The sequence below is a fragment of the Halichoeres trimaculatus genome, unplaced genomic scaffold (genome assembly GCF_033239565.1).
Source record: "Halichoeres trimaculatus isolate MK-OKI-2021-1 unplaced genomic scaffold, fHalTri1.1 fHalTri1_scaffold_7, whole genome shotgun sequence".
NCBI classification, from domain to species: Eukaryota; Metazoa; Chordata; class Actinopteri; order Labriformes; family Labridae; genus Halichoeres; species Halichoeres trimaculatus.
The window spans coordinates 33,881,190-33,889,414 of NW_027437185.1; the positions used below are offsets into that span (position 1 = coordinate 33,881,190).

Sequence of the window (8,225 nt, forward strand, 5' to 3'; positions counted from 1 at the left end):
GTGATTCAAAGTGTTCCAGCTCCAAAAATATCAGTGAGTGTGAGGCTGTAGTGGATGCATACACGCCTGGCACTCTGGGTAATAATACTGATGCTGCCCCCTCCACCCTGTGTTTCATTATGTCTCCATCCTCCCGGCCTCTCTCCCTCTCCCTCTCTGTTCGCGGCGTTATCTGCTCTCCACCAGGTTATTAGTTCCTTTGCCATTGCCATGGCAACAAAGCGCTGCGCCTGCCTGCCTCACCGCCGTCCATTATGTTTCAGAAAGGAGAGGGAGAGCCGGCGAGGGAGGGAGAGATCAAAGCTGCTCGGTCACTACAGCGACGGGCGAGGATGAAACCAACGGCAAGTCTCTTTCTACTTCGACCCGTAGTGGACCCCTTCTGTGTGTGTGCGTGTGTGTGTGTGTGCGCCCGTGTGTGTTTGATGGAGTCGAAACTCGAAGTGTGTTGAAACGCTGGCCTGTGATTGGGGGTTGTGTATAAAAATGTTGCTGCTGAGAGTGTCCTTCTAAATTTTGCAGCAGTCGTGACTTGTTAAAGTAGAAGTCCAAAACTACTCCCGGCTCCTGTTTGTTGTTTGTTTTTTAACACATTTTAGGGCCAAAATGACCAAAACATGTGAACACAGATCCTGTTTGGTCCATTAAATTGGCGCGGCAGCCAGCAGCACGTGTGATATCGGCAAAGTAACCATTAAAGGACAAATCCCTCTTATTAAATCCAGTAAAAGATGAGTTTTTGCCACTTAGGAGTACAGATAACAATTCAAACATCTAATAGAAAGAATCCTTACTGATAAAGACTTTTTTTCCTAGGTATTGAACCAGAAACAGCATGTAAACAGCTTGCTTTGAAGCTACATTGTAAGAAACTGTTTCCTTGTACACCATGGGAGGTGATGGTCTACTTCTGTGTTCAAGACATTAAATTTTTGGTGTTGTTTTGTGAGTCAGAAAAGCCATACCATGAAAAAATATGCTTTCAAACCATTCATAAGAGATTGCATTGATTTCTTTCCTGGTTGAGCAGTGGTTGACCAGCAATTCCTGGGCCCAGCTGTCTGATTTTCTCTCTTTAAAGAAGCCAGACCCACCTGACAAACTAATAGTTTGAGCTTGCTGAATAAAGAATAAAGTAACTCATTTATGAAATACACATTAGGCAGAGGTAGACCAACAACCCCTGTGTTTTTTGAAGAACACAATGCTTTTGATTCTTCCTTAAAGTGATACTCCAGGATGGAACAAGTTGGGTCCTATCACAAGGTTCAGGGCAGAAATTACCCCTACAGCAGTGTTTTTGTGCAGCAGAAGCCCAGAGCGCTCACACCAAACACCCCCTCCCTGCTCCTCTGCCGGTTTCCTCTGCACTCAGACGAGGCCAATTTTTACTTGACCAAAAACACAAATAAACGGACTCCCACCGAAAAAATCTGATATCCGTCTGCATTCACGCTTTATTTAGAGAATTTTCAGTGCGTTACTTTCACACAAAAACACCGCTAAATAAGGCTCTAGTTCTCATCATGTCTCTTCGTCCTGGCAGACTACCTGCGTTTGTTTATATCTAGCACGCTGCGCGCGCGGACTGATACACTAAGCGGCGAGCGCCTTGTAGCCAGCTGTGGCTCTGCAGCGGAGGTAGCGCCGTTTTACGACACGATGAGAACTAGAGCCTTATTTAGCGGTGTTTTTGTGTGAAAGTAACGCGCTGAAAATTCTCTAAATAAAGCCTGAATGCAGACAGATATCAGATTTTTCGGTGGGGGTCTGTATATTTGTGTTTTTGGTCAAGTAAAAAAAGTATCACTTTAAAGCCATAAGACTTTAATAACAAAAACCTGCAGTCATCTGATCTTACAGGAGTAAGAATACAGGAGTTGCTAGTCTCCCTTTGCCCTAACTGTTGGTTTGTGATTTTGGAATCTGCTAGTTATCTTTGTCCAAACAGGATTATAGTGCAGAAAACAAGTGATAAGGTATATGCAACTTCTTTGAAGCCCTTTTCACCAGAAAGAGATGCTGGATATCTCCATTGAAGACACCAGGAAAACAAATAACCTGCTGATAAGCTGGCCTTCTTCAAAACTGTTGGACTGCCTAAACCACATCGGTTTGAGAATCCAGGACATGGGAGTTGATGGTCTACCTCTTCCTTTTTTGAAGATTGGCTCTAGTCTCAGTCACCCAACTCATTGTAATTTTTTTTCTTTTTTTTAAAGAAACAACTTTTAGAAATACTTATTGTGGCTGTGGTGGACCAGCAACTCCTGTGAGGAAAAATCTGCTTCAGTGCTGTTTATCTGCTCCAGAAAACAACAACATTGCTCTCCTTAGCCACATGGCTAGTAATTGTTGGTCTACCTCTGCTTGAAATAAACTGCTATTCTTTGCGTTTGGGTTTGAAGTATAAATTTGAAACTGTTGACTCTGAGGTAGACCAGTAACTACTGAGATATTTGATGAAAGTTTGCTTTTAATACCTTGAATCTTTCAGGTTAGAGCTCCTGGCTGTCCTAGGAGTGTGTTGGTATCCTCAAAGAGAAGCTGGTCTTAGTGTCCTGGGACAGAGGCCACTGGTCTTTGCTGCCCCAGTAAACCAGATGAGCGGTCTCAGTCTTCAAAGTAAAGAGACTCAACTGAAAAAGAAACTCAACTTTATCTTGCAGAGCGTGGGAGTTTTTGATCCCCGCCTGGCGCTAAAGGTAAGTTTTCTGTTTTATTCTGGTATCTTTGTCCAACACAACATTGTGTTTAATAAACAAAGAGAAGAAAGTAACAAATGCCTCAGTAAAGCAGACTCTATTCTGCTCTGCGAGGTAAATTACTGATTTTCTTCAGTGGATTCTGGCAGTATGAATAAAGGTATGAATTAACCATTGTTTCATATTTTCATGTTTCAAAACATCTTGAACAAAAATGCCCATCTCTGCAGAGATCCTTCCTGTAATGTTGTCAGACCTTAAAAAATAACACTCTGAGTTTATTGGAGGCAAAAAAAGCACTTTCAGTGGATGTACTCAGACGAGCTGCTCCTCTAAATGTGCCGTGGTTGTACAGAACATTTCATGTCTGCCATTAAGATGCGATGTAATCTACTTTTCCTCAGTAAAACAACACACTGCGAAGCCACAAATCCAATTCTGCAGTCTATCTGTGATACAGATCGTAGTGCTGATAGTTCAGCGCTGTATGTTTGGATGTAATAGGCTCATACTGTGCTGCGTATAGATTTTATGATTATGTGTGTGGGCTGCAAACATCCTCTGAACTGCAAGATGCTTTTTAATGCATCAGCCAAAAACAGCCTGCCTCTCATCGAGCTGCGTAACCTCTTGGAAAGCTCACTGACTCCTCTTTTTCTAGTCTGTAGCTGCTGCACAATAATTATTCAGAAAATAAAAACAACGCAAAAGGAATCATGTCAGAGGCACAAACATTTCTAAGAGGTGTAACCAGAAAAGAACATCCAGTCCTCCTCAGATCTAACCTGAGGGGCTCCAGCTAATATTAATCCAGGTCGGGTTAAAGCTGCTCTGTGTATTCAGAGGAGAGCTAGCGTTAGCTTACGGAAAGAATGAAGGCTTTGGAAAGAAGAGATTTGCTTTTCAAAAACACAAATATCTTACTCTTAGGATATCTTCGAACACACCTTAACCATAGTACACATTGTCTTTTACTTTCTAGAAGCTTCCCCCACTGTTGCCATGTTATATAGTCATCATTCTCGACGTAAAATGATGGATTATGAAATATGGCGACACGGATCTGACCTGTCATGGTTCCCAACATTTGGAAACTGTAACTTGCAGTTTTTTTTTTAGCTCTCTTGAAGCCTCCTCCGCTGTTGTCATGCTGTAACGTTATCACCACTGACCTAACCAGTGCTTCTCTATGTGAAATTATGGATTTTGAAATATGGTGACTCCAAATCTGACCCATAAAGTTACTGAGCAATAAAGTTATTTAGCTTTTTATGGACATTCGCCAATCTGTGATGTCACAAGTTGATAACAGCCTCATCTCACTGAGTAGCTTGCTGTCTGAAATTCTGAGTTTGTTATGAAACCTGTTTGTTTTCTATTCAAATCCAACATTATGACATTTATTTTTAAAGCATGGGAGTAAGAAAAGGCCCCTGAACATTTCCAGCTTTATGCCGAACTATTTGTTCTAAGGATGCTGTAGCAGCATCTCAGACATTTCCAAACTCCTTGACTCGATGAAATATGTAAGGCTTTCCCAAAAAAGTCATTAAGGCAGCACATGTTGCTCCAGTTTTTGGGGTTTCTTCGAAGAAATTTGGAAGAAACCCTCAAAAAATGTGCAAGGCCCCTATAATATTTGCAAGCTCTAGAGAAGTTTACAGGAGCTTAAAGAGCTGTTTGTTGACACCGTGGAACTTTTGCAAGATCTTGAGAAATTTGTTCAGATTCTGAGAAACTTTTAAAACATTCTTTAGATGGAGCTTTCGTCAGATGCCAACAAACTTTTCAAGGATGCCTCAAAATTTGCGTTATCCTGAGTAACTTGAAAGAAATTTGGAAATATTTACAAGATGCAAAATAAAAGATAGAAGATACCCAACATACTTTTCCAAAGCATTTTTGCAAAACTTATCCAAGATATTTTAGTTTGATGTGACCGTTTAAAAAAATTGCACAACGCCCTCAATTTTGCAAGATCTGGAAAAAAGATTAAAGTTAAGGTTCTGTAAATAAACGTAAAGATGACGTCCATCTTCTGCAGAATCTTACTTCTTAACCTGTGTATGATGCTGTGAAGCTTTTGTGACATCCTGAGGGACTTTTTGTAGATTCCTACAAGCTTTTTTCAGGTGTCAATAACAATTATTCGGAAATGGAAATAAACTTTTCGCAGTCACAAGCTGATAACAGTCTCATCTCACTGAGTAGCTTGCTGTCTGAGATCCTGAGATTGTTCTGAAATCTGTTTGTTTTCTATTCAAATCCTACATTATAAAATTTGTTTTTAAAGCATGGGAATGAGAAAAGACCCCCGAACATTTCCCGCTTTTTGCCAAACCATTGGGTTTGATGAAGCCGGGCAGCATCTCAGATCTTTCCAAATTCCACCAGATCTGCGTCCCATCTCTCCCCTCAACCATGACTCCAAAGCTTTTAGGTTTGGATTTTCACGGTTGTGTAAACTTCCTCTGGCTCTAGAGTCTATTTTTTCTTTATTTTTGGGGAGTGTTGGATTCATTTCGCTATTTCACGAATATTCGCCAATCTGTGATGTCACAAATTGATTAACTTTTATATCACTCTTGTGTAATTCTCAAATAACTTCTTGATCAAGCCACCTAGAGCCACCGCTCTGTGACATTTTTTGGTGGTGTAAAAAGTACGTCATCATGGCGCTCTGTAAAGACATCGAAGAAACATTTGGTTTTACCAAAACTGTTTTTGTTTCTTTTAATGGGTTAAACATAAGATAAGCTGTTGTGTTTTTATCCTAAACTTCGAAAGTTTTTCCAGGTAAATTTTGTTCTTTTTTCAACAAAGCCAGGTCGACTGTTTCACTTTATTTCCTATCGTGACGCTAATCTAAGCAAAATGAATGTTGTTTAATGCTTTAAAGTAACCGTATAGGCACTGAAGTGTGTACAATTTCCCATCTAAGTCCCCAAAACACGGTGCATTTCCTTAAATATTTAAATATTCTTTTGGCTGGATGCTCACTTTATGGCTTCAAATATTCATGCAGAAAATACAAAACAAGCACGAGTACTGCATTAGGATTTTTACATTTAGGATGAGGAGGAATGAAACAAAGATGCAGCTTGTCTAGTTTTTGTTTGGTGCGAATACAGCAGCAGTATTTGAAAGACATTTGACTGAACCATGCTTTAAAATGGCTGATTGGCCCTTTAATAACATTAGTAACAGGGTTGTATTAATACATGTAAATGGAGTTGACAGATTAGTGTGAAAATCAGCCATTATCCGAGTCAGTGCCGTTTGTGTCCCAGTCGAGCAGGATTGTGGCCTCCCATGTGCCACCCATGACTCTCGACACGACACCGAGATGGTTCAGCAGGGTTCACAGAGAGGAAAAGACAAATAAGTAAGCAACATTAAGAAAATATGTCGGGCATATGAAACATGTCAGTTAAGGAGGAAAGTGGGGGAAAAATGTGGAAAGCTACTTAGAGGGGAGCTGCGGCACTTAGGCCCAATTAGGATGCATATTTTAAGTGGAGTTAAACCTGGTGAAATATTCATGATGTGCCCCACTGCTGCAGGAGGAAGAGGAGGAGGAAGAGTTGGTGGTAAGAAGGTGGAAGGTTCAGCCTCTGGGGGGCGCCATGCTCCCACAGAGTGAGGAAGAGGAGAGGGACTCCTGTGTGCCCACTCAGCCGGCTGCAGAGCGAGCAGAGAGGATGAGAGGATGAAGAGGAGGCAGGTATGATGGACAGACGGATGGTGAGGAGGAGGAGGAGGGGGGGGTTCAACAGAGAGATGCAGCATCACCTCCTCTATCAGATACAGAAACACAGAGTCACTTTCAGCGTCAGAGACAGCGACAGCACACAGAGGCCTCCAAAAAAACAAGAAAACCACAGGATGGAAATTCACGACGGAGGATTCTTCTGAAGCGAGTGTGAAGCTGCTTTATTCTGTGTGACAACACACGCTTTAGTTTCTACATGTATGTGACGTCTGACAGCATACAAGCTGCCTTAGTCGACTGGGATTAGTGAAGAGTGGAAGAAGACAAATTAAACAATGCATGAGAAAGGGGAAGAAAACCTAAGAGATACTCGTCTTTTAATAACCCTCTGATTGCAGTCATCACGCCTAAATGCTGGCAAAACCAAATCGGTGCCTTTTCAGGGTGAAATACGCTCATGTGATCAGTCTGTGCATCAACGTTCAGAGATAGAGATATCTTCAGATTTACATAAAATCCACTGACGATGGATTTCTGTCTCTACTGGCACCAAAAGTGTTGCAAGGTTTGATTCACAAACCAAACAAACAGCACCCAGATCTGTACAGATCTGTGTTTTAGAGATACAGAGGGTCTGCAGAAGATAGGAACATAGAACTAGAATTGAGTAGAAGTTCATGTCATGCTCAACAAAATATTTTGGCTACATTTGTTGCTGTTTTATCTGTGCGAGCATGAAGCGAGACAAAATGTGGAAACCTTTTCTCGTTTCCGATCAGAAATCTGAGAAAATCAGTTGTTAGTCTTCGTTCTCCGTGTATGGCGGGTGGCACTTTCTTTTAGATCTACTACTGCCACCTATTGGAATGAGTTATGACTACAACTCCACAACACAAATGTACTACAGGCTGTAGGATAAAGGTGAACTGATGCAAAAGAAAAGCTGGTGTTTCTTGTCACTTCCAGCAGTTACTGAGGTGATACCAAGGGTTGCGAAATGAAAACCGCTGCCTTTAAAGAATCGGTTAGAATTGGTTCGATCCATCAACACCGTTGGCCTTTATGCTTTATAATTCCCTTGTAGATACTTCTGTTACCCCAGAGTGGCTGGACCTTGCGTCGACGTCACATGACAATGCCGCATGTCAGTCACGCATGTCAGTCAAGCAGCAGAATTACTAAGAAAAAGGCGAAGTGATCGAAAGCTTGGCTCCACTCAACCTAAAAGGATGCTAACACAGCAAAGTGCAAAATGTGCAACTCTGTAATATCACGCAAGCTTGGCAACACTACAAACATGTTGAAGAATTAGTTGAAACATCAGTTCAAAGAGTGTTATGTCATGTTGTCGGGAGAAAACCTTTTAAGCCAGCTTTTTGTTCACAGAAGATTCAGGATAAAGGATAAATAAATTGGTCAATCAATACCCATCCCTATAACCCCACCAAGAAGTTCAGTTTGGTTCATCTCAGCACAGCACGCAGTTTACGGCATTTTCACTGACTAATCCTAGGACAGATCCTCAAATAACCAAGACAAGCCTTCCCACTTTTTTTTGTTTTTCTCTTGGTGGCACACAGTCTTCTCTGAAACAAAACTTGATAGTTCTTTGCAACAAAGAGCCACGTGGCAATCGCAAAAGAGACAAATGGCTGGATGTCTCCCATCACTGCTGGATTAATTAGCTAGGTATTCTGTGTCGCGCTGCTATGGCATCAGGCTATCATGTAACTGATGCAGCTATTGGCATCAGGCTTACACGCTGCCTACCACGAGGGGGCGCTGTTGGCTGTGGAAACACAAACAAG

At 41.6% G+C, this 8,225-nt stretch overlaps 1 long non-coding RNA gene across 1 annotated transcript; it reads left to right on the forward strand.

The window, feature by feature from the left end:
- The first annotated feature begins 256 nt into the window (after positions 1 to 256).
- Positions 257 to 7,156, forward strand: LOC141793702 (uncharacterized). The gene is made up of 3 exons (XR_012598424.1): positions 257 to 344; positions 2,498 to 2,705; positions 6,269 to 7,156. It is a non-coding gene; the product is annotated as an uncharacterized LOC141793702 (long non-coding RNA).
- Positions 7,157 to 8,225: the final 1,069 nt, after the last annotated feature.